Genomic DNA, 27,899 nt, shown 5'->3' with positions numbered 1-27,899 from the left:
CTTATTATTGTTATCCGGCGCAGGGCTTGGGCGCGGCCGGGCGGCGGGGGGACTGCGCGGGGTGTGGCAGTGTCCTGCTGGACCGAGGGAAGCGTTCTCACCTGCCTGACACGCGTCGCGCTTCCAGATATTTGCGTAATTCGCACGGTGCATTCTCGGCTGTCCCCTTCCGTCCCGACTTGTCCCGACTTTGCTCGACTGCCGCTCGCTGCCGCTCGGGTCGCGGTCCATATGACAGCACAAGTACGAGAAGCATCTGCGAGATGGGCGCGGGCCGAACCGGCGTGTCCGAGGCGCCGTGTGCGGCCGTTCGGAGCTACCAGAGCCACTCTGTGCTGCGCCGTGCCGTGGAAAGGTGCGAAAACATGCACACAAGACACAGGCTGTTCGGCAAAGTATCCATCTCTTGTAGCGACGAAAGGTTAATTTTTGTTTACAAATTTGCCGTTGTGCACTGCTACAAAACAATATGCCCTGACGTATTTCACAACATTTCTGTCACTTCACACTGTTTTGTTATTTCCAGAGACTCTTTGGAAGTCTTCCTTGGCGCACTCTTTTCAAATTGAGTTCCTTAACATCGTATCTTACGATAGTTTAAAATCAGTATGGAAGCATCTTTGTCACATGAGAAAGGTAGCATGAAAAAAGGGCTGGCAGGGGTAGTGACAAGAAAGCAAGAAATGAAGACAGAGGGAAGCGGTCTCACCTGCCTGAAACGCGTCGCGCTTCCAGATATTTGCGTAATTCGCACGGTGCATTCTCGGCTGTCCCCTTCCGTCCCGACTTGTCCCGACTTTGCTCGACTGCCGCTCGCTGCCGCTCGGGTCGCGGTCCATATGACAGCACAAGTACGAGAAGCATCTGCGAGATGGGCGCGGGCCGAACCGGCGTGTCCGAGGCGCCGTGTGCGGCCGTTCGGAGCTACCAGAGCCGCTCTGTGCTGCGCCGTGCCGTGGAAAGGTGCGAAAACATGCACACAAGACACAGGCTGTTCGGCAAAGTATCCATCTCTTGTAGCGACGAAAGGTTAATTTTTGTTTACAAATTTGCCGTTGTGCACTGCTACAAAATTGGAATTTAGCGCTCCTACAAAACAGTAGGCTCTGACACATTTTAAGAGCACATCTGTCGATTCGCAGTGTTTCGTTATTTTCAACGAGTTCCTAGCACTCTTCCTCCGCGCATTCTTGTTCAAATTGAGTTCATTACTGTAATTTCGCATCTTACGTTTAATACAGTAGTTTAAAATGCTTGTGGAAGCATCTTTGTCGCACCTGAGAGTTTGCATGAAAAGAGGGCTGGCAGGTGTAGTGACATAAAATTTAATAGAAGAGAGGGAGCCAACAGCACCCGGTGTTCCCAGGCGGTCACCCATCCAAGTACTAACCGGGCCCGATGTTGCTTAACTTCGGTGATCGGACGAGAACCGGGGTATTCAACATGGTATGGCCGTTGGCGTCCTTATACTGTAGCCGCACGGCAGAAGAAGGCTTCGCCTCTCCTCCCAACACACGCAATCGCCGTTTTCGGTGGCGCATTTGACGCAAAGCACGTCCTTCCACCTCGAAGGCGACGCGCAGTGAGGCGCGCCGCCACGTGGGCCAAACGCACAACACAGCTGCTCGTTGCACCGCCTGTCATTCGTTTGGTTCGTGCGGCCTCCGACACTCGCGGGAGACGCACCTTATTATTGTTATCCGGCGCAGGGCTTGGGCGCGGCCGGGCGGCGGGGGGACTGCGCGGGGTGTGGCAGTGTCCTGCTGGACCGAGGGAAGCGTTCTCACCTGCCTGACACGCGTCGCGCTTCCAGATATTTGCGTAATTCGCACGGTGCATTCTCGGCTGTCCCCTTCCGTCCCGACTTGTCCCGACTTTGCTCGACTGCCGCTCGCTGCCGCTCGGGTCGCGGTCCATATGACAGCACAAGTACGAGAAGCATCTGCGAGATGGGCGCGGGCCGAACCGGCGTGTCCGAGGCGCCGTGTGCGGCCGTTCGGAGCTACCAGAGCCGCTCTGTGCTGCGCCGTGCCGTGGAAAGGTGCGAAAACATGCACACAAGACACAGGCTGTTCGGCAAAGTATCCATCTCTTGTAGCGACGAAAGGTTAATTTTTGTTTACAAATTTGCCGTTGTGCACTGCTACAAAACAATATGCCCTGACGTATTTCACAACATTTCTGTCACTTCACACTGTTTTGTTATTTCCAGAGACTCTTTGGAAGTCTTCCTTGGCGCACTCTTTTCAAATTGAGTTCCTTAACATCGTATCTTACGATAGTTTAAAATCAGTATGGAAGCATCTTTGTCACATGAGAAAGGTAGCATGAAAAAAGGGCTGGCAGGGGTAGTGACAAGAAAGCAAGAAATGAAGACAGAGGGAAGCGGTCTCACCTGCCTGAAACGCGTCGCGCTTCCAGATATTTGCGTAATTCGCACGGTGCATTCTCGGCTGTCCCCTTCCGTCCCGACTTGTCCCGACTTTGCTCGACTGCCGCTCGCTGCCGCTCGGGTCGCGGTCCATATGACAGCACAAGTACGAGAAGCATCTGCGAGATGGGCGCGGGCCGAACCGGCGTGTCCGAGGCGCCGTGTGCGGCCGTTCGGAGCTACCAGAGCCGCTCTGTGCTGCGCCGTGCCGTGGAAAGGTGCGAAAACATGCACACAAGACACAGGCTGTTCGGCAAAGTATCCATCTCTTGTAGCGACGAAAGGTTAATTTTTGTTTACAAATTTGCCGTTGTGCACTGCTACAAAATTGGAATTTAGCGCTCCTACAAAACAGTAGGCTCTGACACATTTTAAGAGCACATCTGTCGATTCGCAGTGTTTCGTTATTTTCAACGAGTTCCTAGCACTCTTCCTCCGCGCATTCTTGTTCAAATTGAGTTCATTACTGTAATTTCGCATCTTACGTTTAATACAGTAGTTTAAAATGCTTGTGGAAGCATCTTTGTCGCACCTGAGAGTTTGCATGAAAAGAGGGCTGGCAGGTGTAGTGACATAAAATTGAAAAGAAGAGAGGGAGCCAACAGCACCCGGTGTTCCCAGGCGGTCACCCATCCAAGTACTAACCGGGCCCGATGTTGCTTAACTTCGGTGATCGGACGAGAACCGGTGTATTCAACATGGTATGGCCGTTGGCGTCCTTATACTGTAGCCGCACGGCAGAAGAAGGCTTCGCCTCTCCTCCCAACACACGCAATCGCCGTTTTCGGTGGCGCATTTGACGCAAAGCACGTCCTTCCACCTCGAAGGCGACGCGCAGTGAGGCGCGCCGCCACGTGGGCCAAACGCACAACACAGCTGCTCGTTGCACCGCCTGTCATTCGTTTGGTTCGTGCGGCCTCCGACACTCGCGGGAGACGCACCTTATTATTGTTATCCGGCGCAGGGCTTGGGCGCGGCCGGGCGGCGGGGGGACTGCGCGGGGTGTGGCAGTGTCCTGCTGGACCGAGGGAAGCGTTCTCACCTGCCTGACACGCGTCGCGCTTCCAGATATTTGCGTAATTCGCACGGTGCATTCTCGGCTGTCCCCTTCCGTCCCGACTTGTCCCGACTTTGCTCGACTGCCGCTCGCTGCCGCTCGGGTCGCGGTCCATATGACAGCACAAGTACGAGAAGCATCTGCGAGATGGGCGCGGGCCGAACCGGCGTGTCCGAGGCGCCGTGTGCGGCCGTTCGGAGCTACCAGAGCCACTCTGTGCTGCGCCGTGCCGTGGAAAGGTGCGAAAACATGCACACAAGACACAGGCTGTTCGGCAAAGTATCCATCTCTTGTAGCGACGAAAGGTTAATTTTTGTTTACAAATTTGCCGTTGTGCACTGCTACAAAACAATATGCCCTGACGTATTTCACAACATTTCTGTCACTTCACACTGTTTTGTTATTTCCAGAGACTCTTTGGAAGTCTTCCTTGGCGCACTCTTTTCAAATTGAGTTCCTTAACATCGTATCTTACGATAGTTTAAAATCAGTATGGAAGCATCTTTGTCACATGAGAAAGGTAGCATGAAAAAAGGGCTGGCAGGGGTAGTGACAAGAAAGCAAGAAATGAAGACAGAGGGAAGCGGTCTCACCTGCCTGAAACGCGTCGCGCTTCCAGATATTTGCGTAATTCGCACGGTGCATTCTCGGCTGTCCCCTTCCGTCCCGACTTGTCCCGACTTTGCTCGACTGCCGCTCGCTGCCGCTCGGGTCGCGGTCCATATGACAGCACAAGTACGAGAAGCATCTGCGAGATGGGCGCGGGCCGAACCGGCGTGTCCGAGGCGCCGTGTGCGGCCGTTCGGAGCTACCAGAGCCGCTCTGTGCTGCGCCGTGCCGTGGAAAGGTGCGAAAACATGCACACAAGACACAGGCTGTTCGGCAAAGTATCCATCTCTTGTAGCGACGAAAGGTTAATTTTTGTTTACAAATTTGCCGTTGTGCACTGCTACAAAATTGGAATTTAGCGCTCCTACAAAACAGTAGGCTCTGACACATTTTAAGAGCACATCTGTCGATTCGCAGTGTTTCGTTATTTTCAACGAGTTCCTAGCACTCTTCCTCCGCGCATTCTTGTTCAAATTGAGTTCATTACTGTAATTTCGCATCTTACGTTTAATACAGTAGTTTAAAATGCTTGTGGAAGCATCTTTGTCGCACCTGAGAGTTTGCATGAAAAGAGGGCTGGCAGGTGTAGTGACATAAAATTTAAAAGAAGAGAGGGAGCCAACAGCACCCGGTGTTCCCAGGCGGTCACCCATCCAAGTACTAACCGGGCCCGATGTTGCTTAACTTCGGTGATCGGACGAGAACCGGTGTATTCAACATGGTATGGCCGTTGGCGTCCTTATACTGTAGCCGCACGGCAGAAGAAGGCTTCGCCTCTCCTCCCAACACACGCAATCGCCGTTTTCGGTGGCGCATTTGACGCAAAGCACGTCCTTCCACCTCGAAGGCGACGCGCAGTGAGGCGCGCCGCCACGTGGGCCAAACGCACAACACAGCTGCTCGTTGCACCGCCTGTCATTCGTTTGGTTCGTGCGGCCTCCGACACTCGCGGGAGACGCACCTTATTATTGTTATCCGGCGCAGGGCTTGGGCGCGGCCGGGCGGCGGGGGGACTGCGCGGGGTGTGGCAGTGTCCTGCTGGACCGAGGGAAGCGTTCTCACCTGCCTGACACGCGTCGCGCTTCCAGATATTTGCGTAATTCGCACGGTGCATTCTCGGCTGTCCCCTTCCGTCCCGACTTGTCCCGACTTTGCTCGACTGCCGCTCGCTGCCGCTCGGGTCGCGGTCCATATGACAGCACAAGTACGAGAAGCATCTGCGAGATGGGCGCGGGCCGAACCGGCGTGTCCGAGGCGCCGTGTGCGGCCGTTCGGAGCTACCAGAGCCACTCTGTGCTGCGCCGTGCCGTGGAAAGGTGCGAAAACATGCACACAAGACACAGGCTGTTCGGCAAAGTATCCATCTCTTGTAGCGACGAAAGGTTAATTTTTGTTTACAAATTTGCCGTTGTGCACTGCTACAAAACAATATGCCCTGACGTATTTCACAACATTTCTGTCACTTCACACTGTTTTGTTATTTCCAGAGACTCTTTGGAAGTCTTCCTTGGCGCACTCTTTTCAAATTGAGTTCCTTAACATCGTATCTTACGATAGTTTAAAATCAGTATGGAAGCATCTTTGTCACATGAGAAAGGTAGCATGAAAAAAGGGCTGGCAGGGGTAGTGACAAGAAAGCAAGAAATGAAGACAGAGGGAAGCGGTCTCACCTGCCTGAAACGCGTCGCGCTTCCAGATATTTGCGTAATTCGCACGGTGCATTCTCGGCTGTCCCCTTCCGTCCCGACTTGTCCCGACTTAGCTCGACTGCCGCTCGCTGCCGCTCGGGTCGCGGTCCATATGACAGCACAAGTACGAGAAGCATCTGCGAGATGGGCGCGGGCCGAACCGGCGTGTCCGAGGCGCCGTGTGCGGCCGTTCGGAGCTACCAGAGCCACTCTGTGCTGCGCCGTGCCGTGGAAAGGTGCGAAAACATGCACACAAGACACAGGCTGTTCGGCAAAGTATCCATCTCTTGTAGCGACGAAAGGTTAATTTTTGTTTACAAATTTGCCGTTGTGCACTGCTACAAAACAATATGCCCTGACGTATTTCACAACATTTCTGTCACTTCACACTGTTTTGTTATTTCCAGAGACTCTTTGGAAGTCTTCCTTGGCGCACTCTTTTCAAATTGAGTTCCTTAACATCGTATCTTACGATAGTTTAAAATCAGTATGGAAGCATCTTTGTCACATGAGAAAGGTAGCATGAAAAAAGGGCTGGCAGGGGTAGTGACAAGAAAGCAAGAAATGAAGACAGAGGGAAGCGGTCTCACCTGCCTGAAACGCGTCGCGCTTCCAGATATTTGCGTAATTCGCACGGTGCATTCTCGGCTGTCCCCTTCCGTCCCGACTTGTCCCGACTTTGCTCGACTGCCGCTCGCTGCCGCTCGGGTCGCGGTCCATATGACAGCACAAGTACGAGAAGCATCTGCGAGATGGGCGCGGGCCGAACCGGCGTGTCCGAGGCGCCGTGTGCGGCCGTTCGGAGCTACCAGAGCCGCTCTGTGCTGCGCCGTGCCGTGGAAAGGTGCGAAAACATGCACACAAGACACAGGCTGTTCGGCAAAGTATCCATCTCTTGTAGCGACGAAAGGTTAATTTTTGTTTACAAATTTGCCGTTGTGCACTGCTACAAAATTGGAATTTAGCGCTCCTACAAAACAGTAGGCTCTGACACATTTTAAGAGCACATCTGTCGATTCGCAGTGTTTCGTTATTTTCAACGAGTTCCTAGCACTCTTCCTCCGCGCATTCTTGTTCAAATTGAGTTCATTACTGTAATTTCGCATCTTACGTTTAATACAGTAGTTTAAAATGCTTGTGGAAGCATCTTTGTCGCACCTGAGAGTTTGCATGAAAAGAGGGCTGGCAGGTGTAGTGACATAAAATTTAAAAGAAGAGAGGGAGCCAACAGCACCCGGTGTTCCCAGGCGGTCACCCATCCAAGTACTAACCGGGCCCGATGTTGCTTAACTTCGGTGATCGGACGAGAACCGGTGTATTCAACATGGTATGGCCGTTGGCGTCCTTATACTGTAGCCGCACGGCAGAAGAAGGCTTCGCCTCTCCTCCCAACACACGCAATCGCCGTTTTCGGTGGCGCATTTGACGCAAAGCACGTCCTTCCACCTCGAAGGCGACGCGCAGTGAGGCGCGCCGCCACGTGGGCCAAACGCACAACACAGCTGCTCGTTGCACCGCCTGTCATTCGTTTGGTTCGTGCGGCCTCCGACACTCGCGGGAGACGCACCTTATTATTGTTATCCGGCGCAGGGCTTGGGCGCGGCCGGGCGGCGGGGGGACTGCGCGGGGTGTGGCAGTGTCCTGCTGGACCGAGGGAAGCGTTCTCACCTGCCTGACACGCGTCGCGCTTCCAGATATTTGCGTAATTCGCACGGTGCATTCTCGGCTGTCCCCTTCCGTCCCGACTTGTCCCGACTTTGCTCGACTGCCGCTCGCTGCCGCTCGGGTCGCGGTCCATATGACAGCACAAGTACGAGAAGCATCTGCGAGATGGGCGCGGGCCGAACCGGCGTGTCCGAGGCGCCGTGTGCGGCCGTTCGGAGCTACCAGAGCCACTCTGTGCTGCGCCGTGCCGTGGAAAGGTGCGAAAACATGCACACAAGACACAGGCTGTTCGGCAAAGTATCCATCTCTTGTAGCGACGAAAGGTTAATTTTTGTTTACAAATTTGCCGTTGTGCACTGCTACAAAACAATATGCCCTGACGTATTTCACAACATTTCTGTCACTTCACACTGTTTTGTTATTTCCAGAGACTCTTTGGAAGTCTTCCTTGGCGCACTCTTTTCAAATTGAGTTCCTTAACATCGTATCTTACGATAGTTTAAAATCAGTATGGAAGCATCTTTGTCACATGAGAAAGGTAGCATGAAAAAAGGGCTGGCAGGGGTAGTGACAAGAAAGCAAGAAATGAAGACAGAGGGAAGCGGTCTCACCTGCCTGAAACGCGTCGCGCTTCCAGATATTTGCGTAATTCGCACGGTGCATTCTCGGCTGTCCCCTTCCGTCCCGACTTGTCCCGACTTTGCTCGACTGCCGCTCGCTGCCGCTCGGGTCGCGGTCCATATGACAGCACAAGTACGAGAAGCATCTGCGAGATGGGCGCGGGCCGAACCGGCGTGTCCGAGGCGCCGTGTGCGGCCGTTCGGAGCTACCAGAGCCGCTCTGTGCTGCGCCGTGCCGTGGAAAGGTGCGAAAACATGCACACAAGACACAGGCTGTTCGGCAAAGTATCCATCTCTTGTAGCGACGAAAGGTTAATTTTTGTTTACAAATTTGCCGTTGTGCACTGCTACAAAATTGGAATTTAGCGCTCCTACAAAACAGTAGGCTCTGACACATTTTAAGAGCACATCTGTCGATTCGCAGTGTTTCGTTATTTTCAACGAGTTCCTAGCACTCTTCCTCCGCGCATTCTTGTTCAAATTGAGTTCATTACTGTAATTTCGCATCTTACGTTTAATACAGTAGTTTAAAATGCTTGTGGAAGCATCTTTGTCGCACCTGAGAGTTTGCATGAAAAGAGGGCTGGCAGGTGTAGTGACATAAAATTTAAAAGAAGAGAGGGAGCCAACAGCACCCGGTGTTCCCAGGCGGTCACCCATCCAAGTACTAACCGGGCCCGATGTTGCTTAACTTCGGTGATCGGACGAGAACCGGTGTATTCAACATGGTATGGCCGTTGGCGTCCTTATACTGTAGCCGCACGGCAGAAGAAGGCTTCGCCTCTCCTCCCAACACACGCAATCGCCGTTTTCGGTGGCGCATTTGACGCAAAGCACGTCCTTCCACCTCGAAGGCGACGCGCAGTGAGGCGCGCCGCCACGTGGGCCAAACGCACAACACAGCTGCTCGTTGCACCGCCTGTCATTCGTTTGGTTCGTGCGGCCTCCGACACTCGCGGGAGACGCACCTTATTATTGTTATCCGGCGCAGGGCTTGGGCGCGGCCGGGCGGCGGGGGGACTGCGCGGGGTGTGGCAGTGTCCTGCTGGACCGAGGGAAGCGTTCTCACCTGCCTGACACGCGTCGCGCTTCCAGATATTTGCGTAATTCGCACGGTGCATTCTCGGCTGTCCCCTTCCGTCCCGACTTGTCCCGACTTTGCTCGACTGCCGCTCGCTGCCGCTCGGGTCGCGGTCCATATGACAGCACAAGTACGAGAAGCATCTGCGAGATGGGCGCGGGCCGAACCGGCGTGTCCGAGGCGCCGTGTGCGGCCGTTCGGAGCTACCAGAGCCACTCTGTGCTGCGCCGTGCCGTGGAAAGGTGCGAAAACATGCACACAAGACACAGGCTGTTCGGCAAAGTATCCATCTCTTGTAGCGACGAAAGGTTAATTTTTGTTTACAAATTTGCCGTTGTGCACTGCTACAAAACAATATGCCCTGACGTATTTCACAACATTTCTGTCACTTCACACTGTTTTGTTATTTCCAGAGACTCTTTGGAAGTCTTCCTTGGCGCACTCTTTTCAAATTGAGTTCCTTAACATCGTATCTTACGATAGTTTAAAATCAGTATGGAAGCATCTTTGTCACATGAGAAAGGTAGCATGAAAAAAGGGCTGGCAGGGGTAGTGACAAGAAAGCAAGAAATGAAGACAGAGGGAAGCGGTCTCACCTGCCTGAAACGCGTCGCGCTTCCAGATATTTGCGTAATTCGCACGGTGCATTCTCGGCTGTCCCCTTCCGTCCCGACTTGTCCCGACTTAGCTCGACTGCCGCTCGCTGCCGCTCGGGTCGCGGTCCATATGACAGCACAAGTACGAGAAGCATCTGCGAGATGGGCGCGGGCCGAACCGGCGTGTCCGAGGCGCCGTGTGCGGCCGTTCGGAGCTACCAGAGCCACTCTGTGCTGCGCCGTGCCGTGGAAAGGTGCGAAAACATGCACACAAGACACAGGCTGTTCGGCAAAGTATCCATCTCTTGTAGCGACGAAAGGTTAATTTTTGTTTACAAATTTGCCGTTGTGCACTGCTACAAAACAATATGCCCTGACGTATTTCACAACATTTCTGTCACTTCACACTGTTTTGTTATTTCCAGAGACTCTTTGGAAGTCTTCCTTGGCGCACTCTTTTCAAATTGAGTTCCTTAACATCGTATCTTACGATAGTTTAAAATCAGTATGGAAGCATCTTTGTCACATGAGAAAGGTAGCATGAAAAAAGGGCTGGCAGGGGTAGTGACAAGAAAGCAAGAAATGAAGACAGAGGGAAGCGGTCTCACCTGCCTGAAACGCGTCGCGCTTCCAGATATTTGCGTAATTCGCACGGTGCATTCTCGGCTGTCCCCTTCCGTCCCGACTTGTCCCGACTTTGCTCGACTGCCGCTCGCTGCCGCTCGGGTCGCGGTCCATATGACAGCACAAGTACGAGAAGCATCTGCGAGATGGGCGCGGGCCGAACCGGCGTGTCCGAGGCGCCGTGTGCGGCCGTTCGGAGCTACCAGAGCCGCTCTGTGCTGCGCCGTGCCGTGGAAAGGTGCGAAAACATGCACACAAGACACAGGCTGTTCGGCAAAGTATCCATCTCTTGTAGCGACGAAAGGTTAATTTTTGTTTACAAATTTGCCGTTGTGCACTGCTACAAAATTGGAATTTAGCGCTCCTACAAAACAGTAGGCTCTGACACATTTTAAGAGCACATCTGTCGATTCGCAGTGTTTCGTTATTTTCAACGAGTTCCTAGCACTCTTCCTCCGCGCATTCTTGTTCAAATTGAGTTCATTACTGTAATTTCGCATCTTACGTTTAATACAGTAGTTTAAAATGCTTGTGGAAGCATCTTTGTCGCACCTGAGAGTTTGCATGAAAAGAGGGCTGGCAGGTGTAGTGACATAAAATTTAAAAGAAGAGAGGGAGCCAACAGCACCCGGTGTTCCCAGGCGGTCACCCATCCAAGTACTAACCGGGCCCGATGTTGCTTAACTTCGGTGATCGGACGAGAACCGGTGTATTCAACATGGTATGGCCGTTGGCGTCCTTATACTGTAGCCGCACGGCAGAAGAAGGCTTCGCCTCTCCTCCCAACACACGCAATCGCCGTTTTCGGTGGCGCATTTGACGCAAAGCACGTCCTTCCACCTCGAAGGCGACGCGCAGTGAGGCGCGCCGCCACGTGGGCCAAACGCACAACACAGCTGCTCGTTGCACCGCCTGTCATTCGTTTGGTTCGTGCGGCCTCCGACACTCGCGGGAGACGCACCTTATTATTGTTATCCGGCGCAGGGCTTGGGCGCGGCCGGGCGGCGGGGGGACTGCGCGGGGTGTGGCAGTGTCCTGCTGGACCGAGGGAAGCGTTCTCACCTGCCTGACACGCGTCGCGCTTCCAGATATTTGCGTAATTCGCACGGTGCATTCTCGGCTGTCCCCTTCCGTCCCGACTTGTCCCGACTTTGCTCGACTGCCGCTCGCTGCCGCTCGGGTCGCGGTCCATATGACAGCACAAGTACGAGAAGCATCTGCGAGATGGGCGCGGGCCGAACCGGCGTGTCCGAGGCGCCGTGTGCGGCCGTTCGGAGCTACCAGAGCCACTCTGTGCTGCGCCGTGCCGTGGAAAGGTGCGAAAACATGCACACAAGACACAGGCTGTTCGGCAAAGTATCCATCTCTTGTAGCGACGAAAGGTTAATTTTTGTTTACAAATTTGCCGTTGTGCACTGCTACAAAACAATATGCCCTGACGTATTTCACAACATTTCTGTCACTTCACACTGTTTTGTTATTTCCAGAGACTCTTTGGAAGTCTTCCTTGGCGCACTCTTTTCAAATTGAGTTCCTTAACATCGTATCTTACGATAGTTTAAAATCAGTATGGAAGCATCTTTGTCACATGAGAAAGGTAGCATGAAAAAAGGGCTGGCAGGGGTAGTGACAAGAAAGCAAGAAATGAAGACAGAGGGAAGCGGTCTCACCTGCCTGAAACGCGTCGCGCTTCCAGATATTTGCGTAATTCGCACGGTGCATTCTCGGCTGTCCCCTTCCGTCCCGACTTGTCCCGACTTAGCTCGACTGCCGCTCGCTGCCGCTCGGGTCGCGGTCCATATGACAGCACAAGTACGAGAAGCATCTGCGAGATGGGCGCGGGCCGAACCGGCGTGTCCGAGGCGCCGTGTGCGGCCGTTCGGAGCTACCAGAGCCACTCTGTGCTGCGCCGTGCCGTGGAAAGGTGCGAAAACATGCACACAAGACACAGGCTGTTCGGCAAAGTATCCATCTCTTGTAGCGACGAAAGGTTAATTTTTGTTTACAAATTTGCCGTTGTGCACTGCTACAAAACAATATGCCCTGACGTATTTCACAACATTTCTGTCACTTCACACTGTTTTGTTATTTCCAGAGACTCTTTGGAAGTCTTCCTTGGCGCACTCTTTTCAAATTGAGTTCCTTAACATCGTATCTTACGATAGTTTAAAATCAGTATGGAAGCATCTTTGTCACATGAGAAAGGTAGCATGAAAAAAGGGCTGGCAGGGGTAGTGACAAGAAAGCAAGAAATGAAGACAGAGGGAAGCGGTCTCACCTGCCTGAAACGCGTCGCGCTTCCAGATATTTGCGTAATTCGCACGGTGCATTCTCGGCTGTCCCCTTCCGTCCCGACTTGTCCCGACTTTGCTCGACTGCCGCTCGCTGCCGCTCGGGTCGCGGTCCATATGACAGCACAAGTACGAGAAGCATCTGCGAGATGGGCGCGGGCCGAACCGGCGTGTCCGAGGCGCCGTGTGCGGCCGTTCGGAGCTACCAGAGCCGCTCTGTGCTGCGCCGTGCCGTGGAAAGGTGCGAAAACATGCACACAAGACACAGGCTGTTCGGCAAAGTATCCATCTCTTGTAGCGACGAAAGGTTAATTTTTGTTTACAAATTTGCCGTTGTGCACTGCTACAAAATTGGAATTTAGCGCTCCTACAAAACAGTAGGCTCTGACACATTTTAAGAGCACATCTGTCGATTCGCAGTGTTTCGTTATTTTCAACGAGTTCCTAGCACTCTTCCTCCGCGCATTCTTGTTCAAATTGAGTTCATTACTGTAATTTCGCATCTTACGTTTAATACAGTAGTTTAAAATGCTTGTGGAAGCATCTTTGTCGCACCTGAGAGTTTGCATGAAAAGAGGGCTGGCAGGTGTAGTGACATAAAATTTAAAAGAAGAGAGGGAGCCAACAGCACCCGGTGTTCCCAGGCGGTCACCCATCCAAGTACTAACCGGGCCCGATGTTGCTTAACTTCGGTGATCGGACGAGAACCGGTGTATTCAACATGGTATGGCCGTTGGCGTCCTTATACTGTAGCCGCACGGCAGAAGAAGGCTTCGCCTCTCCTCCCAACACACGCAATCGCCGTTTTCGGTGGCGCATTTGACGCAAAGCACGTCCTTCCACCTCGAAGGCGACGCGCAGTGAGGCGCGCCGCCACGTGGGCCAAACGCACAACACAGCTGCTCGTTGCACCGCCTGTCATTCGTTTGGTTCGTGCGGCCTCCGACACTCGCGGGAGACGCACCTTATTATTGTTATCCGGCGCAGGGCTTGGGCGCGGCCGGGCGGCGGGGGGACTGCGCGGGGTGTGGCAGTGTCCTGCTGGACCGAGGGAAGCGTTCTCACCTGCCTGACACGCGTCGCGCTTCCAGATATTTGCGTAATTCGCACGGTGCATTCTCGGCTGTCCCCTTCCGTCCCGACTTGTCCCGACTTTGCTCGACTGCCGCTCGCTGCCGCTCGGGTCGCGGTCCATATGACAGCACAAGTACGAGAAGCATCTGCGAGATGGGCGCGGGCCGAACCGGCGTGTCCGAGGCGCCGTGTGCGGCCGTTCGGAGCTACCAGAGCCACTCTGTGCTGCGCCGTGCCGTGGAAAGGTGCGAAAACATGCACACAAGACACAGGCTGTTCGGCAAAGTATCCATCTCTTGTAGCGACGAAAGGTTAATTTTTGTTTACAAATTTGCCGTTGTGCACTGCTACAAAAAAATATGCCCTGACGTATTTCACAACATTTCTGTCACTTCACACTGTTTTGTTATTTCCAGAGACTCTTTGGAAGTCTTCCTTGGCGCACTCTTTTCAAATTGAGTTCCGTAACATCGTATCTTACGATAGTTTAAAATCGGTATGGAAGCATCTTTGTCACATGAGAAAGGTAGCATGAAAAAAGGGCTGGCAGGGGTAGTGACAAGAAAGCAAGAAATGAAGACAGAGGGAAGCGTTCTCACCTGCCTGACACGCGTCGCGCTTCCAGATATTTGCGTAATTCGCACGGTGCATTCTCGGCTGTCCCCTTCCGTCCCGACTTGTCCCGACTTTGCTCGACTGCCGCTCGCTGCCGCTCGGGTCGCGGTCCATATGACAGCACAAGTACGAGAAGCATCTGCGAGATGGGCGCGGGCCGAACCGGCGTGTCCGAGGCGCCGTGTGCGGCCGTTCGGAGCTACCAGAGCCGCTCTGTGCTGCGCCGTGCCGTGGAAAGGTGCGAAAACATGCACACAAGACACAGGCTGTTCGGCAAAGTATCCATCTCTTGTAGCGACGAAAGGTTAATTTTTGTTTACAAATTTGCCGTTGTGCACTGCTACAAAATTGGAATTTAGCGCTCCTACAAAACAGTAGGCTCTGACACATTTTAAGAGCACATCTGTCGATTCGCAGTGTTTCGTTATTTTCAACGAGTTCCTAGCACTCTTCCTCCGCGCATTCTTGTTCAAATTGAGTTCATTACTGTAATTTCGCATCTTACGTTTAATACAGTAGTTTAAAATGCTTGTGGAAGCATCTTTGTCGCACCTGAGAGTTTGCATGAAAAGAGGGCTGGCAGGTGTAGTGACATAAAATTTAAAAGAAGAGAGGGAGCCAACAGCACCCGGTGTTCCCAGGCGGTCACCCATCCAAGTACTAACCGGGCCCGATGTTGCTTAACTTCGGTGATCGGACGAGAACCGGTGTATTCAACATGGTATGGCCGTTGGCGTCCTTATACTGTAGCCGCACGGCAGAAGAAGGCTTCGCCTCTCCTCCCAACACACGCAATCGCCGTTTTCGGTGGCGCATTTGACGCAAAGCACGTCCTTCCACCTCGAAGGCGACGCGCAGTGAGGCGCGCCGCCACGTGGGCCAAACGCACAACACAGCTGCTCGTTGCACCGCCTGTCATTCGTTTGGTTCGTGCGGCCTCCGACACTCGCGGGAGACGCACCTTATTATTGTTATCCGGCGCAGGGCTTGGGCGCGGCCGGGCGGCGGGGGGACTGCGCGGGGTGTGGCAGTGTCCTGCTGGACCGAGGGAAGCGTTCTCACCTGCCTGACACGCGTCGCGCTTCCAGATATTTGCGTAATTCGCACGGTGCATTCTCGGCTGTCCCCTTCCGTCCCGACTTGTCCCGACTTTGCTCGACTGCCGCTCGCTGCCGCTCGGGTCGCGGTCCATATGACAGCACAAGTACGAGAAGCATCTGCGAGATGGGCGCGGGCCGAACCGGCGTGTCCGAGGCGCCGTGTGCGGCCGTTCGGAGCTACCAGAGCCACTCTGTGCTGCGCCGTGCCGTGGAAAGGTGCGAAAACATGCACACAAGACACAGGCTGTTCGGCAAAGTATCCATCTCTTGTAGCGACGAAAGGTTAATTTTTGTTTACAAATTTGCCGTTGTGCACTGCTACAAAACAATATGCCCTGACGTATTTCACAACATTTCTGTCACTTCACACTGTTTTGTTATTTCCAGAGACTCTTTGGAAGTCTTCCTTGGCGCACTCTTTTCAAATTGAGTTCCTTAACATCGTATCTTACGATAGTTTAAAATCAGTATGGAAGCATCTTTGTCACATGAGAAAGGTAGCATGAAAAAAGGGCTGGCAGGGGTAGTGACAAGAAAGCAAGAAATGAAGACAGAGGGAAGCGGTCTCACCTGCCTGAAACGCGTCGCGCTTCCAGATATTTGCGTAATTCGCACGGTGCATTCTCGGCTGTCCCCTTCCGTCCCGACTTGTCCCGACTTAGCTCGACTGCCGCTCGCTGCCGCTCGGGTCGCGGTCCATATGACAGCACAAGTACGAGAAGCATCTGCGAGATGGGCGCGGGCCGAACCGGCGTGTCCGAGGCGCCGTGTGCGGCCGTTCGGAGCTACCAGAGCCACTCTGTGCTGCGCCGTGCCGTGGAAAGGTGCGAAAACATGCACACAAGACACAGGCTGTTCGGCAAAGTATCCATCTCTTGTAGCGACGAAAGGTTAATTTTTGTTTACAAATTTGCCGTTGTGCACTGCTACAAAACAATATGCCCTGACGTATTTCACAACATTTCTGTCACTTCACACTGTTTTGTTATTTCCAGAGACTCTTTGGAAGTCTTCCTTGGCGCACTCTTTTCAAATTGAGTTCCTTAACATCGTATCTTACGATAGTTTAAAATCAGTATGGAAGCATCTTTGTCACATGAGAAAGGTAGCATGAAAAAAGGGCTGGCAGGGGTAGTGACAAGAAAGCAAGAAATGAAGACAGAGGGAAGCGGTCTCACCTGCCTGAAACGCGTCGCGCTTCCAGATATTTGCGTAATTCGCACGGTGCATTCTCGGCTGTCCCCTTCCGTCCCGACTTGTCCCGACTTTGCTCGACTGCCGCTCGCTGCCGCTCGGGTCGCGGTCCATATGACAGCACAAGTACGAGAAGCATCTGCGAGATGGGCGCGGGCCGAACCGGCGTGTCCGAGGCGCCGTGTGCGGCCGTTCGGAGCTACCAGAGCCGCTCTGTGCTGCGCCGTGCCGTGGAAAGGTGCGAAAACATGCACACAAGACACAGGCTGTTCGGCAAAGTATCCATCTCTTGTAGCGACGAAAGGTTAATTTTTGTTTACAAATTTGCCGTTGTGCACTGCTACAAAATTGGAATTTAGCGCTCCTACAAAACAGTAGGCTCTGACACATTTTAAGAGCACATCTGTCGATTCGCAGTGTTTCGTTATTTTCAACGAGTTCCTAGCACTCTTCCTCCGCGCATTCTTGTTCAAATTGAGTTCATTACTGTAATTTCGCATCTTACGTTTAATACAGTAGTTTAAAATGCTTGTGGAAGCATCTTTGTCGCACCTGAGAGTTTGCATGAAAAGAGGGCTGGCAGGTGTAGTGACATAAAATTTAAAAGAAGAGAGGGAGCCAACAGCACCCGGTGTTCCCAGGCGGTCACCCATCCAAGTACTAACCGGGCCCGATGTTGCTTAACTTCGGTGATCGGACGAGAACCGGTGTATTCAACATGGTATGGCCGTTGGCGTCCTTATACTGTAGCCGCACGGCAGAAGAAGGCTTCGCCTCTCCTCCCAACACACGCAATCGCCGTTTTCGGTGGCGCATTTGACGCAAAGCACGTCCTTCCACCTCGAAGGCGACGCGCAGTGAGGCGCGCCGCCACGTGGGCCAAACGCACAACACAGCTGCTCGTTGCACCGCCTGTCATTCGTTTGGTTCGTGCGGCCTCCGACACTCGCGGGAGACGCACCTTATTATTGTTATCCGGCGCAGGGCTTGGGCGCGGCCGGGCGGCGGGGGGACTGCGCGGGGTGTGGCAGTGTCCTGCTGGACCGAGGGAAGCGTTCTCACCTGCCTGACACGCGTCGCGCTTCCAGATATTTGCGTAATTCGCACGGTGCATTCTCGGCTGTCCCCTTCCGTCCCGACTTGTCCCGACTTTGCTCGACTGCCGCTCGCTGCCGCTCGGGTCGCGGTCCATATGACAGCACAAGTACGAGAAGCATCTGCGAGATGGGCGCGGGCCGAACCGGCGTGTCCGAGGCGCCGTGTGCGGCCGTTCGGAGCTACCAGAGCCACTCTGTGCTGCGCCGTGCCGTGGAAAGGTGCGAAAACATGCACACAAGACACAGGCTGTTCGGCAAAGTATCCATCTCTTGTAGCGACGAAAGGTTAATTTTTGTTTACAAATTTGCCGTTGTGCACTGCTACAAAACAATATGCCCTGACGTATTTCACAACATTTCTGTCACTTCACACTGTTTTGTTATTTCCAGAGACTCTTTGGAAGTCTTCCTTGGCGCACTCTTTTCAAATTGAGTTCCTTAACATCGTATCTTACGATAGTTTAAAATCAGTATGGAAGCATCTTTGTCACATGAGAAAGGTAGCATGAAAAAAGGGCTGGCAGGGGTAGTGACAAGAAAGCAAGAAATGAAGACAGAGGGAAGCGGTCTCACCTGCCTGAAACGCGTCGCGCTTCCAGATATTTGCGTAATTCGCACGGTGCATTCTCGGCTGTCCCCTTCCGTCCCGACTTGTCCCGACTTAGCTCGACTGCCGCTCGCTGCCGCTCGGGTCGCGGTCCATATGACAGCACAAGTACGAGAAGCATCTGCGAGATGGGCGCGGCCCGAACCGGCGAGTCCGAGGCGCCGTGTGCGGGCGTTCGGAGCTACCTGTACCGCTCTGTGCTGCGCCATGCCGTGGAAAGGTGCGAAAACATGCACACAAGACACAGGCTTTTCGGCAAAGTATATATCTCTTGTAGCGACGAAAGGTAAATTTTTGTTTACAAATTTGCCCTTGTGCACTGCTACAAAACAATATGCCCTGATGTTTTTCACAACATTTCTGTCACTTCATACTGTTTTTATTATTCCAGAGACTCGTTGGAAGTCTTCCTTGGCGCACTCTTTTCAAACTGAATTCCTTAATATCGTATCTAACGATAGTTTAAAATCAGTATGGAAGCATCTTTGTCACTTGAGAAAGGTAGCATGAAAAAAGGGCTGGCAGGAGTAGTGACAAGAAAGCAAGAAATGAAGACAGCCAGAGTTCCCAGGCGGTCGCCGATCCGAATACTGACGTTGTTGCTTTTCTTTGGTGGTCAGACGGGAACAGGTCTTTCTTTAATGTAGTTAGTTTTTGGAATTTAGTGCTCCTACAAAACAGTACTCTCTGACGCGTTTCAAGAGCACATCTGTCGATTCGCAGTGTTTCGTTATTTTCAACGAGATCCTAGCACTCTTCCTCCGCGCATTCTTGTTCAAACTGAGTTCATTACTGTAATTTCGCATCTTACGTTTAATACAGTAGTTTAAAATGCTTGTGGAAGCATCTTTGTCGCACCTGAGAGTTTGCATGAAAAGAGGGCTGGCAGGTGTAGTGACATAAAATTTAAAAGAAGAGAGGGAGCCAACAGCACCCGATGTTCCCAGGCGGTCACCCATCCAAGTACTAACCGGGCCCGATGTTGCTTAACTTCGGTGATCGGACGAGAACCGGTGTATTCAACATGGTATGGCCGTTGGCGTCCTTATACAGTAGCCGCACGGCAGAAGAAGGCTTCGCCTATCCTCCCAACACACGCAATCGCCGTTTTCGGTGGCACATTTGACGCAAAGCACGTCCTTCCACCTCGAAGGCGACGCGCAGTGCGGCGCGCCGCCACGTGGGTCAGACGCACAACACAGCTGCTCGTTGCACCGCCTGTCATTCGTTTGTTCGACAAAGTATCCATCTCTTGTAGCGACGAAAGGTAAATTTTTGTTTACAAATTTGCCGTTGTGCACTGCTACAAAACAATATGCCCTGACGTATTTCACAACATTTCTGTCACTTCATACTGTTTTGTTATTTCCAGAGACTCTTTGGAAGTCTTCCTCTGCGCACTCTTTTCAAACTGAGTTCCTTAATATCGTATCTTACGATAGTTTAAAATCAGTATGGAAGCATCTTTGTCACATGAGAAAGGTAGCATGAAAAAAGGGCTGGCAGGGGTAGTGACAAGATAGCAAGAAATGAAGACAGAGGGAAGCGTTCTCACCTGCCTGACACTCGTCGCGCTTCCAGATATTTGCGTAATTTGCACGGTTCATTCTCGGCTGTCCCCTTCCGTCCCGACTTGTCCCGACTGCCGCTCGCTGCCGCTCGGGTCGCGGTCCATATGACAGCACAAGTACGAGAAGCATCTGCGAGATGGGCGCGGCCCGAACCGGCGAGTCCGAGGCGCCGTGTGCGGGCGTTCGGAGCTACCAGTGCCGCTCTGTGCTGCGCCGTGCCGTGGAAAGGTGCGAAAACATGCACACAAGACACAGGCTTTTCGGCAAAGTATATATCTCTTGTAGCGACGAAAGGTAAATTTTTGTTTACAAATTTGCCCTTGTGCACTGCTACAAAACAATATGCCCTGACGTTTTTCACAACATTTCTGTCACTTCATACTGTTTTTATTATTCCAGAGACTCTTTGGAAGTCTTCCTTGGCGCACTCTTTTCAAACTGAATTCCTTAATATCGTATCTAACGATAGTTTAAAATCAGTATGGAAGCATCTTTGTCACTTGAGAAAGGTAGCATGAAAAAAGGGCTGGCAGGAGTAGTGACAAGAAAGCAAGAAATGAAGACAGCCAGAGTTCCCAGGCGGTCGCCGATCCGAATACTGACGTTGTTGCTTTTCTTCGGTGGTCAGACGGGAACAGGTCTTTCTTTAATGTAGTTAGTTTTTGGAATTTAGTGCTCCTACAAAACAGTACTCTCTGACGCGTTTCAAGAGCACATCTGTCGATTCGCAGTGTTTCGTTATTTTCAACGAGATCCTAGCACTCTTCCTCCGCGCATTCTTGTTCAAACTGAGTTCATTACTGTAATTTCGCATCTTACGTTTAATACAGTAGTTTAAAATGCTTGTGGAAGCATCTTTGTCGCACCTGAGAGTTTGCATGAAAAGAGGGCTGGCAGGTGTAGTGACATAAAATTTAAAAGAAGAGAGGGAGCCAACAGCACCCGGTGTTCCCAGGCGGTCACCCATCCAAGTACTAACCGGGCCCGATGTTGCTTAACTTCGGTGATCGGACGAGAACCGGTGTATTCAACATGGTATGGCCGTTGGCGTCCTTATACAGTAGCCGCACGGCAGAAGAAGGCTTCGCCTCTCCTCCCAACACACGCAATCGCCGTTTTCGGTGGCACATTTGACGCAAAGCACGTCCTTCCACCTCGAAGGCGACGCGCAGTGCGGCGCGCCGCCACGTGGGTCAGACGCACAACACAGCTGCTCGTTGCACCGCCTGTCATTCGTTTGTTCGACAAAGTATCCATCTCTTGTAGCGACGAAAGGTAAATTTTTGTTTACAAATTTGCCGTTGTGCACTGCTACAAAACAATATGCCCTGACGTATTTCACAACATTTCTGTCACTTCATACTGTTTTGTTATTTCCAGAGACTCTTTGGAAGTCTTCCTCGGCGCACTCTTTTCAAACTGAGTTCCTTAATATCGTATCTTACGATAGTTTAAAATCAGTATGGAAGCATCTTTGTCACATGAGAAAGGTAGCATGAAAAAAGGGCTGGCAGGGGTAGTGACAAGATAGCAAGAAATGAAGACAGAGGGAAGCGTTCTCACCTGCCTGACACTCGTCGCGCTTCCAGATATTTGCGTAATTTGCACGGTTCATTCTCGGCTGTCCCCTTCCGTCCCGACTTGTCCCGACTGCCGCTCGCTGCCGCTCGGGTCGCGGTCCATATGACAGCACAAGTACGAGAAGCATCTGCGAGATGGGCGCGGCCCGAACCGGCGAGTCCGAGGCGCCGTGTGCGGGCGTTCGGAGCTACCAGTGCCGCTCTGTGCTGCGCCGTGCCGTGGAAAGGTGCGAAAACATGCACACAAGACACAGGCTTTTCGGCAAAGTATATATCTCTTGTAGCGACGAAAGGTAAATTTTTGTTTACAAATTTGCCCTTGTGCACTGCTACAAAACAATATGCCCTGACGTTTTTCACAACATTTCTGTCACTTCATACTGTTTTTATTATTCCAGAGACTCTTTGGAAGTCTTCCTTGGCGCATTCTTTTCAAACTGAATTCCTTAATATCGTATCTAACGATAGTTTAAAATCAGTATGGAAGCATCTTTGTCACTTGAGAAAGGTAGCATGAAAAAAGGGCTGGCAGGAGTAGTGACAAGAAAGCAAGAAATGAAGACAGCCAGAGTTCCCAGGCGGTCGCCGATCCGAATACTGACGTTGTTGCTTTTCTTCGGTGGTCAGACGGGAACAGGTCTTTCTTTAATGTAGTTAGTTTTTGGAATTTAGTGCTCCTACAAAACAGTACCCTCTGACGCGTTTCAAGAGCACATCTGTCGACTCGCAGTGTTTCGTTATTTTCAACGAGATCCTAGCACTCTTCCTCCGCGCATTCTTGTTCAAACTGAGTTCATTACTGTAATTTCGCATCTTACGTTTAATACAGTAGTTTAAAATGCTTGTGGAAGCATCTTTGTCGCACCTGAGAGTTTGCATGAAAAGAGGGCTGGCAGGTGTAGTGACATAAAATTTAAAAGAAGAGAGGGAGCCAACAGCACCCGGTGTTCCCAGGCGGTCACCCATCCAAGTACTAACCGGGCCCAATGTTGCTTAACTTCGGTGATCGGACGAGAACCGGTGTATTCAACATGGTATGGCCGTTGGCGTCTTTATACAGTAGCCGCACGGCAGAAGAAGGCTTCGCCTCTCCTCCCAACACACGCAATCGCCGTTTTCGGTGGCACATTTGACGCAAAGCACGTCCTTCCACCTCGAAGGCGACGCGCAGTGCGGCGCGCCGCCACGTGGGTCAGACGCACAACACAGCTGCTCGTTGCACCGCCTGTCATTCGTTTGTTCTACAAAGTATCCATCTCTTGTAGCGACGAAAGGTAAATTTTTGTTTACAAATTTGCCGTTGTGCACTGCTACAAAACAATATGCCCTGACGTATTTCACAACATTTCTGTCACTTCATACTGTTTTGTTATTTCCAGAGACTCTTTGGAAGTCTTCCTCGGCGCACTCTTTTCAAACTGAGTTCCTTAATATCGTATCTTACGATAGTTTAAAATCAGTATGGAAGCATCTTTGTCACATGAGAAAGGTAGCATGAAAAAAGGGCTGGCAGGGGTAGTGACAAGATAGCAAGAAATGAAGACAGAGGGAAGCGTTCTCACCTGCCTGACACTCGTCGCGCTTCCAGATATTTGCGTAATTTGCACGGTTCATTCTCGGCTGTCCCCTTCCGTCCCGACTTGTCCCGACTGCCGCTCGCTGCCGCTCGGGTCGCGGTCCATATGACAGCACAAGTACGAGAAGCATCTGCGAGATGGGCTCGGCCCGAACCGGCGAGTCCGAGGCGCCGTGTGCGGGCGTTCGGAGCTACCAGTGCCGCTCTGTGCTGCGCCGTGCCGTGGAAAGGTGCGAAAACATGCACACAAGACACAGGCTTTTCGGCAAAGTATATATCTCTTGTAGCGACGAAAGGTAAATTTTTGTTTACAAATTTGCCCTTGTGCACTGCTACAAAACAATATGCCCTGACGTTTTTCACAACATTTCTGTCACTTCATACTGTTTTTATTATTCCAGAGACTCTTTGGAAGTCTTCCTTGGCGCACTCTTTTCAAACTGAATTCCTTAATATCGTATCTAACGATAGTTTAAAATCAGTATGGAAGCATCTTTGTCACTTGAGAAAGGTAGCATGAAAAAAGGGCTGGCAGGAGTAGTGACAAGAAAGCAAGAAATGAAGACAGCCAGAGTTCCCAGGCGGTCGCCGATCCGAATACTGACGTTGTTGCTTTTCTTCGGTGGTCAGACGGGAACAGGTCTTTCTTTAATGTAGTTAGTTTTTGGAATTTAGTGCTCCTACAAAACAGTACTCTCTGACGCGTTTCAAGAGCACATCTGTCGATTCGCAGTGTTTCGTTATTTTCAACGAGATCCTAGCACTCTTCCTCCGCGCATTCTTGTTCAAACTGAGTTCATTACTGTAATTTCGCATCTTACGTTTAATACAGTAGTTTAAAATGCTTGTGGAAGCATCTTTGTCGCACCTGAGAGTTTGCATGAAAAGAGGGCTGGCAGGTGTAGTGACATAAAATTTAAAAGAAGAGAGGGAGCCAACAGCACCCGGTGTTCCCAGGCGGTCACCCATCCAAGTACTAACCGGGCCCGATGTTGCTTAACTTCGGTGATCGGACGAGAACCGGTGTATTCAACATGGTATGGCCGTTGGCGTCCTTATACAGTAGCCGCACGGCAGAAGAAGGCTTCGCCTCTCCTCCCAACACACGCAATCGCCGTTTTCGGTGGCACATTTGACGCAAAGCACGTCCTTCCACCTCGAAGGCGACGCGCAGTGCGGCGCGCCGCCACGTGGGTCAGACGCACAACACAGCTGCTCGTTGCACCGCCTGTCATTCGTTTGTTCGACAAAGTATCCATCTCTTGTAGCGACGAAAGGTAAATTTTTGTTTACAAATTTGCCGTTGTGCACTGCTACAAAACAATATGCCCTGACGTATTTCACAACATTTCTGTCACTTCATACTGTTTTGTTATTTCCAGAGACTCTTTGGAAGTCTTCCTCGGCGCACTCTTTTCAAACTGAGTTCCTTAATATCGTATCTTACGATAGTTTAAAATCAGTATGGAAGCATCTTTGTCACATGAGAAAGGTAGCATGAAAAAAGGGCTGGCAGGGGTAGTGACAAGATAGCAAGAAATGAAGACAGAGGGAAGCGTTCTCACCTGCCTGACACTCGTCGCGCTTCCAGATATTTGCGTAATTTGCACGGTTCATTCTCGGCTGTCCCCTTCCGTCCCGACTTGTCCCGACTGCCGCTCGCTGCCGCTCGGGTCGCGGTCCATATGACAGCACAAGTACGAGAAGCATCTGCGAGATGGGCGCGGCCCGAACCGGCGAGTCCGAGGCGCCGTGTGCGGGCGTTCGGAGCTACCAGTGCCGCTCTGTGCTGCGCCATGCCGTGGAAAGGTGCGAAAACATGCACACAAGACACAGGCTTTTCGGCAAAGTATATATCTCTTGTAGCGACGAAAGGTAAATTTTTGTTTACAAATTTGCCCTTGTGCACTGCTACAAAACAATATGCCCTGACGTTTTTCACAACATTTCTGTCACTTCATACTGTTTTTATTATTCCAGAGACTCTTTGGAAGTCTTCCTTGGCGCACTCTTTTCAAACTGAATTCCTTAATATCGTATCTAACGATAGTTTAAAATCAGTATGGAAGCATCTTTGTCACTTGAGAAAGGTAGCATGAAAAAAGGGCTGGCAGGAGTAGTGACAAGAAAGCAAGAAATGAAGACAGCCAGAGTTCCCAGGCGGTCGCCGATCCGAATACTGACGTTGTTGCTTTTCTTCGGTGGTCAGACGGGAACAGGTCTTTCTTTAATGTAGTTAGTTTTTGGAATTTAGTGCTCCTACAAAACAGTACTCTCTGACGCGTTTCAAGAGCACATCTGTCGATTCGCAGTGTTTCGTTATTTTCAACGAGATCCTAGCACTCTTCCTCCGCGCATTCTTGTTCAAACTGAGTTCATTACTGTAATTTCGCATCTTACGTTTAATACAGTAGTTTAAAATGCTTGTGGAAGCATCTTTGTCGCACCTGAGAGTTTGCATGAAAAGAGGGCTGGCAGGTGTAGTGACATAAAATTTAAAAGAAGAGAGGGAGCCAACAGCACCCGGTGTTCCCAGGCGGTCACCCATCCAAGTACTAACCGGGCCCGATGTTGCTTAACTTCGGTGATCGGACGAGAACCGGTGTATTCAACATGGTATGGCCGTTGGCGTCCTTATACAGTAGCCGCACGGCAGAAGAAGGCTTCGCCTCTCCTCCCAACACACGCAATCGCCGTTTTCGGTGGCACATTTGACGCAAAGCACGTCCTTCCACCTCGAAGGCGACGCGCAGTGCGGCGCGCCGCCACGTGGGTCAGACGCACAACACAGCTGCTCGTTGCACCGCCTGTCATTCGTTTGTTCGACAAAGTATCCATCTCTTGTAGCGACGAAAGGTAAATTTTTGTTTACAAATTTGCCGTTGTGCACTGCTACAAAACAATATGCCCTGACGTATTTCACAACATTTCTGTCACTTCATACTGTTTTGTTATTTCCAGAGACTCTTTGGAAGTCTTCCTCGGCGCACTCTTTTCAAACTGAGTTCCTTAATATCGTATCTTACGATAGTTTAAAATCAGTATGGAAGCATCTTTGTCACATGAGAAAGGTAGCATGAAAAAAGGGCTGGCAGGGGTAGTGACAAGATAGCAAGAAATGAAGACAGAGGGAAGCGTTCTCACCTGCCTGACACTCGTCGCGCTTCCAGATATTTGCGTAATTTGCACGGTTCATTCTCGGCTGTCCCCTTCCGTCCCGACTTGTCCCGACTGCCGCTCGCTGCCGCTCGGGTCGCGGTCCATATGACAGCACAAGTACGAGAAGCATCTGCGAGATGGGCGCGGCCCGAACCGGCGAGTCCGAGGCGCCGTGTGCGGGCGTTCGGAGCTACCAGTGCCGCTCTGTGCTGCGCCATGCCGTGGAAAGGTGCGAAAACATGCACACAAGACACAGGCTTTTCGGCAAAGTATATATCTCTTGTAGCGACGAAAGGTAAATTTTTGTTTACAAATTTGCCCTTGTGCACTGCTACAAAACAATATGCCCTGACGTTTTTCACAACATTTCTGTCACTTCATACTGTTTTTATTATTCCAGAGACTCTTTGGAAGTCTTCCTTGGCGCACTCTTTTCAAACTGAATTCCTTAATATCGTATCTAACGATAGTTTAAAATCAGTATGGAAGCATCTTTGTCACTTGAGAAAGGTAGCATGAAAAAAGGGCTGGCAGGAGTAGTGACAAGAAAGCAAGAAATGAAGACAGCCAGAGTTCCCAGGCGGTCGCCGATCCGAATACTGACGTTGTTGCTTTTCTTCGGTGGTCAGACGGGAACAGGTCTTTCTTTAATGTAGTTAGTTTTTGGAATTTAGTGCTCCTACAAAACAGTACTCTCTGACGCGTTTCAAGAGCACATCTGTCGATTCGCAGTGTTTCGTTATTTTCAACGAGATCCTAGCACTCTTCCTCCGCGCATTCTTGTTCAAACTGAGTTCATTACTGTAATTTCGCATCTTACGTTTAATACAGTAGTTTAAAATGCTTGTGGAAGCATCTTTGTCGCACCTGAGAGTTTGCATGAAAAGAGGGCTGGCAGGTGTAGTGACATAAAATTTAAAAGAAGAGAGGGAGCCAACAGCACCCGGTGTTCCCAGGCGGTCACCCATCCAAGTACTAACCGGGCCCGATGTTGCTTAACTTCGGTGATCGGACGAGAACCGGTGTATTCAACATGGTATGGCCGTTGGCGTCCTTATACAGTAGCCGCACGGCAGAAGAAGGCTTCGCCTCTCCTCCCAACACACGCAATCGCCGTTTTCGGTGGCACATTTGACGCAAAGCACGTCCTTCCACCTCGAAGGCGACGCGCAGTGCGGCGCGCCGCCACGTGGGTCAGACGCACAACACAGCTGCTCGTTGCACCGCCTGTCATTCGTTTGTTCGACAAAGTATCCATCTCTTGTAGCGACGAAAGGTAAATTTTTGTTTACAAATTTGCCGTTGTGCACTGCTACAAAACAATATGCCCTGACGTATTTCACAACATTTCTGTCACTTCATACTGTTTTGTTATTTCCAGAGACTCTTTGGAAGTCTTCCTCGGCGCACTCTTTTCAAACTGAGTTCCTTAATATCGTATCTTACGATAGTTTAAAATCAGTATGGAAGCATCTTTGTCACATGAGAAAGGTAGCATGAAAAAAGGGCTGGCAGGGGTAGTGACAAGATAGCAAGAAATGAAGACAGAGGGAAGCGTTCTCACCTGCCTGACACTCGTCGCGCTTCCAGATATTTGCGTAATTTGCACGGTTCATTCTCGGCTGTCCCCTTCCGTCCCGACTTGTCCCGACTGCCGCTCGCTG

At 51.5% G+C, this 27,899-nt stretch overlaps 15 non-coding genes across 15 annotated transcripts; all 15 read right to left on the bottom strand.

Annotated features, from left to right (window-relative positions):
* Window positions 1-1,341: 1,341 nt before the first annotated feature.
* On the bottom strand, window positions 1,342-1,460 carry LOC126274031 (5S ribosomal RNA). The gene has a single exon (XR_007549861.1). It is a non-coding gene; the product is annotated as a 5S ribosomal RNA (ribosomal RNA).
* Window positions 1,461-3,027: 1,567 nt separating this feature from the next.
* Window positions 3,028-3,146, bottom strand: LOC126275048 (5S ribosomal RNA). The gene has a single exon (XR_007550585.1). It is a non-coding gene; the product is annotated as a 5S ribosomal RNA (ribosomal RNA).
* A 1,567-nt stretch (window positions 3,147-4,713) lies between these two features.
* LOC126275047 (5S ribosomal RNA) lies at window positions 4,714-4,832 on the bottom strand. Its single transcript, XR_007550584.1, has one exon. It is a non-coding gene; the product is annotated as a 5S ribosomal RNA (ribosomal RNA).
* A 2,175-nt stretch (window positions 4,833-7,007) lies between these two features.
* Window positions 7,008-7,126, bottom strand: LOC126275045 (5S ribosomal RNA). The gene has a single exon (XR_007550582.1). It is a non-coding gene; the product is annotated as a 5S ribosomal RNA (ribosomal RNA).
* Window positions 7,127-8,693: 1,567 nt separating this feature from the next.
* LOC126275044 (5S ribosomal RNA) lies at window positions 8,694-8,812 on the bottom strand. Its single transcript, XR_007550581.1, has one exon. It is a non-coding gene; the product is annotated as a 5S ribosomal RNA (ribosomal RNA).
* Window positions 8,813-10,987: 2,175 nt separating this feature from the next.
* Window positions 10,988-11,106, bottom strand: LOC126275043 (5S ribosomal RNA). The gene has a single exon (XR_007550580.1). It is a non-coding gene; the product is annotated as a 5S ribosomal RNA (ribosomal RNA).
* Window positions 11,107-13,281: 2,175 nt separating this feature from the next.
* Window positions 13,282-13,400, bottom strand: LOC126275042 (5S ribosomal RNA). Its single transcript, XR_007550579.1, has one exon. It is a non-coding gene; the product is annotated as a 5S ribosomal RNA (ribosomal RNA).
* A 1,567-nt stretch (window positions 13,401-14,967) lies between these two features.
* LOC126275041 (5S ribosomal RNA) lies at window positions 14,968-15,086 on the bottom strand. The gene has a single exon (XR_007550578.1). It is a non-coding gene; the product is annotated as a 5S ribosomal RNA (ribosomal RNA).
* Window positions 15,087-17,261: 2,175 nt separating this feature from the next.
* On the bottom strand, window positions 17,262-17,380 carry LOC126275040 (5S ribosomal RNA). Its single transcript, XR_007550577.1, has one exon. It is a non-coding gene; the product is annotated as a 5S ribosomal RNA (ribosomal RNA).
* Window positions 17,381-19,271: 1,891 nt separating this feature from the next.
* Window positions 19,272-19,390, bottom strand: LOC126273860 (5S ribosomal RNA). Its single transcript, XR_007549697.1, has one exon. It is a non-coding gene; the product is annotated as a 5S ribosomal RNA (ribosomal RNA).
* Window positions 19,391-20,850: 1,460 nt separating this feature from the next.
* On the bottom strand, window positions 20,851-20,969 carry LOC126275039 (5S ribosomal RNA). Its single transcript, XR_007550576.1, has one exon. It is a non-coding gene; the product is annotated as a 5S ribosomal RNA (ribosomal RNA).
* Window positions 20,970-22,429: 1,460 nt separating this feature from the next.
* LOC126274622 (5S ribosomal RNA) lies at window positions 22,430-22,548 on the bottom strand. The gene has a single exon (XR_007550186.1). It is a non-coding gene; the product is annotated as a 5S ribosomal RNA (ribosomal RNA).
* A 1,460-nt stretch (window positions 22,549-24,008) lies between these two features.
* LOC126275038 (5S ribosomal RNA) lies at window positions 24,009-24,127 on the bottom strand. The gene has a single exon (XR_007550575.1). It is a non-coding gene; the product is annotated as a 5S ribosomal RNA (ribosomal RNA).
* A 1,460-nt stretch (window positions 24,128-25,587) lies between these two features.
* LOC126275037 (5S ribosomal RNA) lies at window positions 25,588-25,706 on the bottom strand. The gene has a single exon (XR_007550574.1). It is a non-coding gene; the product is annotated as a 5S ribosomal RNA (ribosomal RNA).
* Window positions 25,707-27,166: 1,460 nt separating this feature from the next.
* LOC126275036 (5S ribosomal RNA) lies at window positions 27,167-27,285 on the bottom strand. Its single transcript, XR_007550573.1, has one exon. It is a non-coding gene; the product is annotated as a 5S ribosomal RNA (ribosomal RNA).
* Window positions 27,286-27,899: the final 614 nt, after the last annotated feature.

This window comes from Schistocerca gregaria, chromosome 5 (assembly GCF_023897955.1).
Source record: "Schistocerca gregaria isolate iqSchGreg1 chromosome 5, iqSchGreg1.2, whole genome shotgun sequence".
Lineage (NCBI taxonomy): Eukaryota > Metazoa > Arthropoda > Insecta > Orthoptera > Acrididae > Schistocerca > Schistocerca gregaria.
Note: the sequence above shows the minus strand (reverse complement) of the source record. Positions and strands in the feature narration are given on the sequence as shown.